The 12,360-nt window shown below is 50.4% G+C and overlaps 1 protein-coding gene across 3 annotated transcripts in view; it reads right to left on the minus strand.

The window, feature by feature from the left end:
• Positions 1 to 12,360, minus strand: part of LOC119967731 (katanin p60 ATPase-containing subunit A1-like) — a 35,875-nt gene that overhangs the window by 20,967 nt on the left and 2,548 nt on the right. The gene's annotated exons all lie outside the window — the stretch shown is intronic.

Consider the following 12,360-nt stretch of genomic DNA (forward strand, 5'->3'; position numbering starts at 1 on the left):
AGGAGGTGTCCATTCGGGAGTTGCAGCAGCAGGCCGCTGAGCGGGAGGAGGAGGCCGTGGTCCTCGTGGGGAAAGTGGAGTTGCACGAGGCACTTCACAAAAAGTGGCAAGACCGCTTGGAGGAGCTGGACATTCGCACGAGGCGAAATAATTTGAGGATCCTGGGCCTGGCGGAGGGGTCGGATCTTCCGTCTTATGTGACCACGATGTTGAGCTCGTTGATGGGAGCGGGATCCTTCCATTTGCCCCTGGAGCTTGAGGGAGCCCACAGAGTGCTGGCCAGGAGGCCCAAGACAAATGAACCCCCGCGGGCGGTGCTGTTCCATCGATTCAGCGACCGGGAGTGTGTGCTGCTCTGGGCCAAGAAAGAGAGGAGCAGCAAGTGGGAGAATTCGGTAGTGCGAATCTACCAGGACTGGAGTGCGGAGGTGGCTAAGCGGCGGGCCGGGTTCAACCGGACGAAGGCGGTGCTGCATGCCAGGCAGGTCAAATTTGGAATGCTGCAGCCTGCGCGTCTGTGGGTGACATATAAGGACCGGCACCACTACTTCGAGTCCCCGGAGGAGGCGTGGGCCTTTGTACAGGCGGAGAAGCTGGACTTGAACTAGGGTCTGGGGGCACACTATAGTCGTTGCTGTTTTTGCTGTTGCTGTTTTGTAATTTTGACATGTGTTTTTTATGCTGGTTTTTTGCTCTGTTTCCGGGTGGGTCTGTTGGGTATGGTTTTGGGTTATGTGGGGAATGTTCGGGGTTTGTGTTTTTTATTTTCTCTTCTGTACGGGGCTGGGGGTTGGGGTGAAACTGGATTTTGGGGAGCTGCGTCAGAAAGGTGGGGTGTAGCAGTATGAAAGCGTGGGCTTTCCTCTGGTTTCCCACGCTGCGGGGCGGGCGGGTGGAGCTGGCGGTGGGGGCGTGGCCTCTACTGGTTTTTTCCCGCGCTGAAGCGGTGCCAAGGAGGTGTGGCAAGAGGGGGATGACCCCATGTCGGGAGGGGACGGGTTTTGGCGGGAGCTGCCGGGGTCAGCAGAAGTCAGCTGACTCACGGAAGTACCATGGAGGGTGCGTCGCGGCTAGGAGGGGTCCTAGCCTGGAGGGGGGGGGGATGGGGGGGATACCGGGTTGCTGCTGGAATGGCCAGGAAGGAGCTGGTGTGGGCCGGGGGGGTAGAGGAGAGGCGTTATCGCCATGGGGAACTGGTCGGGCGGGGCACGCTGGCCTGGGGCGAGCAGTCGATGAGCTATGGCTAGCCGGCGGGGGAGGGGAGGGGGGCGGGTTGCCCTCTGATCACCTGGAACGTGAGGGGGCTGAATGGGCCGGATAAGAGAACTAGGGTACTTTCTCATCTGAAGGGGCTGAAGGCGGACGTGGCTATGCTCCAGGAGACCCACTTGAAGGTGGCGGACCAGGTTTGTCTGAGGAAGGGGTGGGTGGGGCAGGTTTTTCACTCAGGATTGGACGCGAAGAACCGGGGGGGTGGCGATTCTGGTGGGGAAGAGGGTGACGTTCGAGGTGTCTGAGGTGGTGTCGGACAAGGAGGGCAGATATATTATGGTGAAGGGTAGGCTGCAGGGAGAGAAGGTGGTGCTGGTTAACGTATATGCCCCGAATTGGGATGATGCTGGCTTTATGAGGCGCTGGTTGGGCCGCATTCCGGACCTGGAGGCAGGGGGCCTGATCATGGGGGGAGACTTTAACACAGTGCTGGATCCCCCACTGGACCGGTCCAGTTCAAGGATGGGTAGGAAACCAGCGGCAGCCAAAGTGCTGAGGGGGTTTATGGACCAGATGGGAGGGGTGGATCCCTGGAGGTTTGGGAGGCCGAGGGCGCGGGAGTATTCCTTTTTCTCTCATGTCCATAGATTTTTTCGTCCTGAGCAGGGGATTGATCCCGAAGGTGCAGGATGCCGAGTATTCGGCCATAGCGATTTCAGACCATGCTCCGCACTGGGTTGATCTGGAGATGGGGGAGGCGCGGGACCAGCGCCCGCTATGGCGCCTGGATGTGGGGATGCTGGCTGATGAGGAGGTGTGTAGGAGGGTCCGGGGAAGTATTGAGGGGTATCTTGATACCAACTACACGGGGGAGGTCCGGGTGGGGATGGTCTGGGAGGCTCTGAAAGCAGTGATCCGGGGGGAGCTGATCTCCATCCGGGCCCATAGGGAAAGGAGGGAGAGGGAGAGACTGGTGGGGGACCTCCTGGATGTGGATAGGAGGTACGCGGAGGCACCGGAGGAGGGGTTGCTGGGGGAACGGTGTAGTTTGCAGGCCAAGTTCGACTTGTTGACCACCAGAAAGGCGGAGACACAGTGGAGGAGGGCGCAGTATGAGTATGGGGAGAAGGCGAGCAGGATGTTGGCGCATCAGCTCCGTAGGTGAGATGCGGCTAGGGAAATTGGTGGAGTGACGGATAAGGGTGGGAATGTGGTGCAGAAGGGGGCAGAAGTAAACGGGGTCTTTAGGGGCTTCTACGAGGAACTGTACCGGTCGGAGCCACCGATCGGGGGGGTGGGGGGATGGAGAGCTTCATGAACAGGCTATGTTTCCCAAAGGTTCAAGAGGAGCTGGTAGAGGGGCTGGGGGCGCCGATAGAGATGGAGGAGCTAGTCAGGGGGATTGGTCAAATGCAGTCAGATAAGGCGCCGGGGCCGGATGGGTTCCCGGTGGAATTTTATAAAAAGTATGCGGATCTGGTGGGTCCCCTGTTGGTGCGAGCCTTCAATGAGGCATGGGAGAGGGGGGGGGGGGGGGGGAGGCTTTGCCCCTGACGATGTCGCGGGCGCTGATCTCTCTGATCCTGAAGCGGGATAAGGACCCCTTGCAGTGTGGATCATACAGGCCTATCTCGCTCCTCAATGTTGACGCTAAGTTGCTGCCGAAGATCCTGGCCACCAGGATAGAGGACTGTGTGCCAGGGGTGATACACGAGGATCAGACAGGATTTGTCAAGGGACGGCAGCTCAACACGAATGTGCGGAGATTGCTAAATGTTATTATGATGCCGGCGGTGGAGGGGGAGGCGGAGATAGTGGTGGCGCTGGATGCAGAGAAAGCGTTTGATAGAGTTGAGTGGGGGTACCTGTGGGAGGTGCTGGAGCGGTTCGGATTCGGGGAGGGGTTCATCAAATGGATGAGGTTGCTCTACGCGGCTCCGATGGAGAGTGTAGTTACCAATGGAAGGAGATCGGAGTACTTCAGGCTCTACCGTGGGACCAGGCAGGGGTTCCCCCTGTCCCCCTTGCTCTTTGCATTGGCGATTGAACCTCTGGCTATGGCGCTGAGGGAGTCAGGGAGGTGGAGGGGTCAGGTGCGGGGCGGGGAGGAGCATCGGGTATCGCTGTATGCGGACGTCCTGCTGTTATATGTGGCGGACCCAGAAGGGGGAATGCCGGGGTTGATGGAGCTGTTGGCGGAGTTTGGGAGCTTCTCGGGCTATAAGTTAAATCTGGGCAAGAGAGGTATTTGTAGTACACCCGGGTGATCAGGAGGAGGGAATTGGGAGGCTCCCGTTTAAGAGGGCAGTGAAGAGTTTCACTGGGGGTGCAAGTGGCCAGGAGTTGGGGGACTCTCCATAAGCTTAATTTTACCAGGCTGGTGGAGCAGATGGAGGAGGAATTTAAAAGGTGGGATATGGTGCCGCTATCGCTGGCGGGTAGAGTGCAGTCCGTCAAAATGACGGTTCTCCCGAGGTTCTTGTTCCTCTTTCGGTGTTTGCCCATCTTTATCCCTAGGGCCTTTTTTAGGAGGGTGACTAGCAGCATCATGAGCTTTGTTTGGGCGCATGGGACCCCGAGGGTGAAGAGGGTCCTCTTGGAGCGGGGTAGAGATGGTGGGGGGGCTGGCGTTACCCAATCTCTCGGGGTATTATTGGGCGGCCAATGTGTCGATGGTGCGCAAGTGGGTGGGGGAGGGGGCAGCATGGAAACGGATGGAGAGGGCGTCCTGTGGAGATACAAGCCTGGGGGCCCTGGTAACGGCGCCGTGGCCGCTCCCTCCTACGAGGTATACCACGAGTCCGGTGGTGGCGGCTACCCTCAAGATTTGGGGGCAGTGGAGGTGACATAGGGGAGAAGTGGGAGGCTCGATGGAGGTTCCGTTAAGAGGGAACCATCAGTTCGTTCCGGGGAACATTGATGGGGGGTTCCAGGATTGGCACAGAGCGGGCATCAACCAGCTGAGGGACCTGTTCATTGATGGGAGGTTTGCGAGCCTGGGGGAGTTGGAGGAGAAATTTGGGCTCCCCCGGGGAACATGTTCAGGTATCTGCAGGTAAAGGCGTTTGCTAGGCGGCAGGTGGAGGGATTCCCTTCGCTTCCCGCGAGGGGGGTGAGTGACAGGGTGCTTTCGGGGGTCTGGGTTGGGGAGGGGAAGGTATCTGATATCTACAAGGTAATGCAGGAGGTGGAGGAGGCGTCAGTAGAGGAGCTGAGAGCTAAGTGGGAGGGGGAACAGATCGAAGATGGGACATGGGCTGATGCCCTGGAGAGGGATAACTCTTCCTCCTCATGTGCGCGGCTTAGCCTCATCCAATTCAAGGTGCTGCACCAGGCCCACATGTCCGGGTCTAGGATGAGTAAGTTCTTTGGGGGCGAAGACAGGTGTGTCAGGTGTTTGGGGAGTCCAGCAAACCATGCCCATATGTTCTGGGCATGCCCGGCACTAGAGGAGTTCTGGAAGGGGGTGGCGAGGACGGTGTCGAGGGTAGTAGGATCCAGGGTCAAGCCAGGCTGGGGACTCGCGATTTTTGGGGTTGGGGTGGAGCCGGGAGTGCAGGAGGCGAAAGAGGCCGGTGTGCTGGCCTTTGCGTCCCTCGTAGCCCGGCGGAGGATCTTGCTACAGTGGAAGGATGCGAGACCCCCAAGCGTGGAGACCTGAATCAACGACATGGCGGGTTTTATTAAGCTACAGAAGGTCAAATTCGCCCTGAGAGGATCGGTACAAGGGTTCTTTAGGCGGTGGCAACCTGTCCTCGACTTTCTGGCTCAACAATAGAGTACTGGGTCAGCAGCAGCAACCCGGGGGGGAGAAGGGGGCGGGGGAGACGATGACTATGTTTGCTTATTTAATTTAATTTATTTATTTTTTAAGTTCTCTTGTTGTTTACTGGGTTTGGGGGGGATGTGATACATGCGTTGATACGGTCTTGGGGGTGTTACAGTTATTATGGGGCTATATTGTTGCTTTTCATTGTTTGTTGTCATATTTTCTGTAATAAATTCCAATAAAAATTATTTTTTAAAAAAACTTCAGGAAACACAACCAACTGGGACGCATGGTACATTTGGAATAGTTTACCTGAACATAGCTTCACTAGATTTCAACAACAGCTAGCGGCTCTCCTATTGTGTTACTCAGATATAAAAACGTTACTCAATTTTTGAGCAAATAATCTAAAAGATAGATACACCATATAGCAGTGGGTTCAACATTATTGTTCCTCGAAAGCAAAGTTACACCAAAGTTCTATCCGGCTACGTTAAGTGGATGGCAATGATCCCGAGCGAAGAATAGAGAGCATTATTCAGTTCCCAGGCTGACATTCCTCCCTCAATTATTAAACCAACAAAAGACATTAATTGGTAATTTACCTCTTAACCAACAAAAGACTATTGGTCCTCGAAACGAAATCACTTGCGTGAAACATTGTAAAGTTTTTATACAGAAAGGCATTATATTCATGCAAGACTTTCATTCAGTAACTACGTCTGGAGTTTACCAGTTTCCTGAGTTTAACACTCTTAATTCTGCCCTTCTCTTTCTTTGTTTTATCTTTTCTCTCTCATTGTTATACGTATTCATTGCACACTCTATTTGCACATAAAGCAGCTCCGAAGAGCCAAGTGGATTTGAAACGTTAACTCTGTTTCTCTCTCTGTCCAGGTACCTCTTCCTACTAAAATCCATCCCGTATCCCCAATGCAGTTTCTAACTCACTGGCCAAGTGAATCATGACTTTTGTATGGGGGGAAAGAATGCTAGGATCACAAAGAAGGTCCTACAGAAAACAAGATCTAGGGGAGGGCTAGCCCTCCCAAACTTATAATTCTACCATTGGGCAGCGACAGCAGAAAGAGTGATGGGATGGATAAAGGAGCCAGAAGCCAAGTGGGTGCGCGCGGAGGCTGCCTCCTGCAAGGGACCTCGCCACAGCGGCACTCCCATCCCTGCACTCCAGCAGCCTAGTGCTAGCCACCCTCCAACAGGAGCCAACTACAGCAGCAATTCGGACTGACCGAAATGTCTGACAATGCCCCCATCTGCAAGGTAGAGACAGGACAGGGGGACATTGACATTCAGGGACCTATACACTGATAGGGTCACAACACTGGACTAAGAACGCAGAGATTCCAACTAGCTAAAGGCAAAGAACTCAGATACCTGCAGCTTAAAAACTTCCGACAGAAGGAGACAAGGACATATCCACGACCACCACAACAAATTAGAAGAACTACTGGACGCAGACATCCTAGACAGAGGCAATCGTAATGACATGTACGAACGACTGCGAGAGAGGGCCGACACCAAACTGGACTCGATAAGGAGGAAATGGGAGGAAGTCTTGGGGTTCGAAATAGGTTGGAGATTCTGGAGCGAAGCACTGCACATGGTCAACTGTACCTCCACATGCGCGAGGCTCAACCTAACACAGCTAAAAGTGGTACATAAAGCTTACTTGACCAGAACCCGAATAAGCAGGTTCTTCCCAGAGGTGGAGGATAAATGTGAACGGTGCCAAGGTGGCCTGGCCAACCTCGCCCACATGTTCTGGGTACTGGACAACCTTCTTCAAGGTAATGTCCAAAGTGGTGGGGATGAGGATGGAGTCATGCCCGAAAGTAGCAGTTTGAGGTATCAGACCAGCAAGATCTCTTCATGGGGAGGAGGGCGGATGCCCTTGCCTTTGCCTCCCTGATCGCCTGCCGTAGAATCCTGCTCGAACTCGCCATCCGTGGGGCGGAAGAGGGCTTCCACAAAACATAGGAGCCATTCAATCGACTTTTCCGAGACCGGTTTGTGGCCAACACATAAATGATTAGAAAGAGGAAAGCGAGGGAGGAACAGCGAGGGAGGAACTGCAAGGGGGGGGGGGGGGGCATCAGGTGGGGGGTAAGGGAGAGGGTAGCTGGACGGAGGGGTAGGAATGATTCTACGCTGAGTCAGACGGCGACACACTGCAAATAGAGAAACCCAAGAAGCCTTTTTGTACTGTAAAATAAATAAAACAAACGGCAATGTATATAATTTTGAAAATGCCAATAAAAAGATTTTTTTTTAAAAACTGTTTCTCTCTCTCCACAGATGTTGTCAGATCTGAGTTTATCCAGCAATTTCTGTTTTCAGTCCACATTTGCAGCATCTGCAGTATTTTGCTATTATATTGCATTCTGCCAGTGCTCCACACTTCCTGTATCATGTTATTTACAGTGATTCGCAATTTTGGACCTGCAAAATAATGCAGAAATGCTTTCTAGGTAGGGCGAGCATTACAGGTGGGTAACTGCCTAAGACAGGGCATGAGACATGAGTAAGTGAATGAGTGATGGATGGAGGCAGACAGGGCGTGAGCCAAGACAGCCAGCAACCAACACATGTGCCACGCAGAATGGGCTGGCTGCCTGTTTCACCTAAGGGTGTATGTTTGGAGGAACACTGAAAACAGCACAAAGATCAGTGTGTAGACTGCAGTTTCTAAGGTTGGTAGTAGGTGCCAGGTGAATTCCACTTTCTTTGAGAGAAGAATTTAAAGAAAAATCCCTCTAAGTACTACATACTCAAACCCAAACAAAAAGCACTAAAATACAAGTTCACAACTCAAAAAGATGCGTGCAGTGTAGGTGAATTGGCCACGCTAAATTGCCCCTTAATTGGAAAGGAAATTGGGTACTCTAAATTTAAAAACTAAAACTAAAACTAAAATACAAATGCACCCTGGGCACCAGTTTCACTAAGCTCAAACCTATCTAGAAGTGCCGAGTGATGAGCTCTGCAGTGAGAAGCAAGAACTCCCATCTCACTGATATCTCAAAGCAAACACAGATTTCTTTAAAATATTACTAAACACTTCTCACATGATATACTTTCATAATGAGGTATAGTATTATAATTTACACAGGGAGGGGTCATGATTACAAATCCATTCGATAACAGATCCTTCAAACAAAGGCCTCCATAGACTTATGCCATTCTTCATTACATCACCATGGAACAGGCGCAAGGGGCTGAATGGCCTACTACAAGCTTTGCGCAAGTCGAGAAAACACAGCCGGAGTGATGCACAACCAGAGTGGGAAGTTGGAACTTGGTAATTTGGTGCAGTGAGGTAATTTGGTGCAGTGAGGTAATTCGGTGCAGAGTGGGAGAAGATGCTTTTTCTCTACTGTTTTATGTTCTCTCCTTCTGGCCTGTGACTTTTAATCTGCAGGGAGAGAACCAGGGAGCATCTAAGACCCTGGGTGAGTTCTCCCAGTGAGCCAGAGAAGACACAACCAAGAGTGAGGCACAACCAAGAGTGAGGCACAACCAAGAGTGAGGCACAACCAAGAGTGAGGCACAACCAAGAGTGAGGCACAACCAAGAGTGAGGCACAACCAAGAGTGAGTTTGGGAATTTGAAGCTAGGTGGGAATTCGAAACTTGGTGGGGAGGAAGTGCTTTTAACCCTGGTAAGTGACTGGCAAGTAGTTTTTCTTTTCATTGTCTAATTTCTTTATTTTTCTTTCGTTTTTTGAAATTGTAGTTGTATAAGTTTACCTAAGGTTTAAGACATGGCAGGAGATCCCAGACCAGTGTCATGCTCTTCGTGTGCGATGTGGGAGCTCAGGGACACGTCCACTGTCCCTGGCTCTTTCACGTGCAAGAAGTGTGTTCAGTTGCAGCTCCTGTTAGACCGCTTGACGGCTCTGGAGCTGCGGATGGACTCACTTTGGAGCATCCGCGATGCTGAGGAGGTCGTGGATAGCACGTTTAGCGAGTTGGTCACACCGCAGGTTAAAGTTACTGAGGGAGATAGAAAATGGGTGACCAAAAGACAGAGCAAGAGTAGGAAGGCAGTGCAGGTGTCCCCTGCGGTCATCTCCCTGCAAAACAGATATACCGCTTTGGATACTGTTGAGGGAGATGGCTCACCAGGGGAAGGCAGCAGCAGCAAGGTTCATGGCACCGTGGCTGGCTCTGCTGCGCAGCAGGGCAGGAAGAAAAATGGCAGGGCTATAGTGATAGGGGACTCAATCGTAAGGGGAATAGACAGGCGGTTCTGTGGACGCAATCGAGACTCCAGGGTGGTATGTTGCCTCCCTGGTGCAAGGGTCAAGAATGTCTCGGAGCGGCTGCAGGACATTTAGGGGGAGAGGATGAACAGCCAGCTGTCGTGATGCACATAGGCACCAACGATATAGGTAAAAAATGGGATGAGGTCCTACAAGCTGAATTCAGGAAGTTAGGAGTTAAACTAAAAAGTAGGACCTCAAAAGGTAGTAATCTCAGGATTGCTACCAGTGCCACGAGCTAGTCAGAGTAGGAATGTCAGGATAGATAGGATGAATGAGTGGCTCGAGAGATGGTGCAAGAGGGAGGGATTCAAATTCCTGGGGCATTGGCACCGGTTCTGGGAGAGGTGGGACCAGTACAAACCGGACGGTCTGCACCTGGGCAGGACTGGAACCGATGTCCCTGTGTTTTCTAGAGCTGTTGGGGAGGGTTTAAACTAATGTGGCAGGGGGATGGGAACCGATGCAGGAAGTTGGAAGGTAGTAAAACAGGGACAGAAGCAAAAGGAAATAAGGGAGAAAGTGTAAGGCAGAGAAGCCATAGTCAAAAATCAAAAAGGGCGACAGTACAAGGTACAGTGACTGAGGGGAGCTCAGTGAATAGGCCCAGTAATACTAAAAGGAATAAAACTGGAGATGTTAAGATTCAAAACAGAGGTAAAAAAAAAACAACATAAGTGTACTTTACCTGAATGCTCGTAGTATTCGGAATAAAGTAAATGAGTTGATGGCGCAAACCATCATGAATGACTATGATTTAGTGGCCATTACTGAAACATGGTTAAAGGATGGTCACGACTGGGAGTTAAATATCCAAGGGTATCAAACTATTCGGAAGGACAGAGTGGATGGTAAGGGAGGTGGTGTAGCTCTGTTATTTAAGGATGACATCCGGGCAATAGTAAGGGATGACATCGGTGCTATGGAGGATAAGGTTGAATCCATTTGGGTGGAAATCAGGAATAGTAAGGCGAAAAAGTCACTGATAGGAGTAGTCTATCGGCCACCAAATAGTAATGTTATGGTGGGGCAGGCAATAAACAAAGAACTAACTGATGCATGTAGAAATGGTACAGCAGTTATCATGGGGGATTTTAATCTACATGGCGATTGGTTTAACCATGTCGGTCAAGGCAACCTTGAGGAGGAGTTTATAGAATGTATCCGCGATAGTTTCCTAGAACAGTATGTAATGGAACCTACAAGGGAACAAGCGGTCCTAGATCTTGTCCTGTGTAATGAGACAGGATTGATTCATGATCTCATAGTTAGGGATCCTCTCGGAAGGAGCGATCACAATATGGTGGAATTTAAAATACAGATGGAGGGCGAGAAGGTAAAATCAAATACTAGTGATTTGTGCTTAAACAAAGGAGATTACAATGGGATGAGAGAAGAACTAGCCATGGTAGACTGGGAGCAAAGACTTTATGGTGGAACAGTTGAGGAACAGTGGAGAACCTTCCAAGCGATTTTTCACAGTGCTCAGCAAAGGCTTATACCAACAAAAAGGAAGGACGGTAGAAAGAGGGAAAATCGACCGTGGATATCTAAGGAAATAAGGGAGAGTATCAAATTGAAGGAAAAAGCATACAAAGTGGCAAAGATTGGTGGGAGACTAGAGGACTGGGAAATCTTTAGGGGGCAACAGAAAGCTACTAAAAAAGCTATAAAGAAGAGTAAGATAGAGTATGAGAGTAAACTTGCTCAGAAATATAAAAACAGACAGTAAAAGTTTCTACAAATATACAAAACAAAAAAAAGAGTGGCTCAGGTAAATATTGGTCCTTTAGAGGATGAGAAGGGAGTTTCAATAATCGGAGATGAGGAAATGGCTGAGGAACTGAACAGGTTTTTTGGGTTGGTCTTCACAGTGGAAGACACAAATAACATGCCAGTGACTGATAGAAATGAGGCTATGACAAGTGAGGGCCTTGAGAGGATTGTTATCACTAAGGAGGTAGTGATGGGCAAGCTAATGGGGCTAAAGGTAGACAAGTCTCCTGGCCCTGATGGAATGCATCCCAGAGTGCTGAAAGAGATGGCTAGGGAAATTGCAAATGCACTAGTGATAATTTACCAAAATTCACTAGACTCTGGGGTGGTCCTGGTGGATTGGAAATTAGCAAACGTGACACCACTGTTTAAAAAAGTAGGCAGGAAGCGGGTAATTATAGGCCAGTGAGCTTAACTTCGGTAGTAGGGAAGATGCTGGAATCTATCATCAAGGAAGAAATAGCGAGGCATCTGGATAGAAATTGTCCCATTGGGCAGACGCAGCATGTGTTCATAAAGGGCAGGTCGTGCCTAACTAATTTAGTGGAATTGTTTGAGGACATTACCAGTGCAGTAGATAACGGGGAGCCAATGGATGTGGTATATCTGGATTTCCAGAAAGCCTTTGACAAGGTGCCACACAAGAGGTTGCTGCATAAGATAAAGAAGCATGGCATTAAGGGTAAAGTAGTAGCATGGATAGAGGATTGGTTAATTAATTGAAAGCAAAGTGTGGGGATTAATGGATGTTTCTCTGGTTGGCAATCAGTAGCTAGTGGTGTCCCTCGGGGATCAGTGTCGGGTCCACAATTTACATAGATGATTTAGAGTTGGGGGTCCAAGGGCAATATGTCCAAGTTTGCAGATGACACTAAGATGAGTGGTAAAGCGAAAAGTGCAGAGGATACTGGAAGTCTGCAGAGGGATTTGGATAGGTTAAGTGAATGGGCTAGGGTCTGGCAGATGGAATACAATGTTGACAAATGTGAGGTTATCCATTTTGATAGGAATAACAGCAAACCCGAGTCACAGAAAGTTGGTTTACAGGTGCAACAGGTGATTAAGAAGGCAAATAGAATTTTGTCCTTCATTGCTAGAGGAATGGAGTTTAAGACTAGGGAGGTTATGCTGCAATTGTACAAGGTGGTAGTGAGGCCACACCTGGAGTATTGTGTTCAGTTTTGGTCTCCTTACTTGAGAAAGGACGTACTGGCACTGGAGGGTGTGCAGGGGAGATACACTAGGTTAATCCTAGAGCTGAAGGGGTTGGATTACAAGGAGAGGTTGCATAGACTGGGACTGTATTCATTGGAATTTAGAA

The sequence above is a fragment of the Scyliorhinus canicula genome, chromosome 6 (genome assembly GCF_902713615.1).
Source record: "Scyliorhinus canicula chromosome 6, sScyCan1.1, whole genome shotgun sequence".
NCBI classification, from domain to species: domain Eukaryota; kingdom Metazoa; phylum Chordata; class Chondrichthyes; order Carcharhiniformes; family Scyliorhinidae; genus Scyliorhinus; species Scyliorhinus canicula.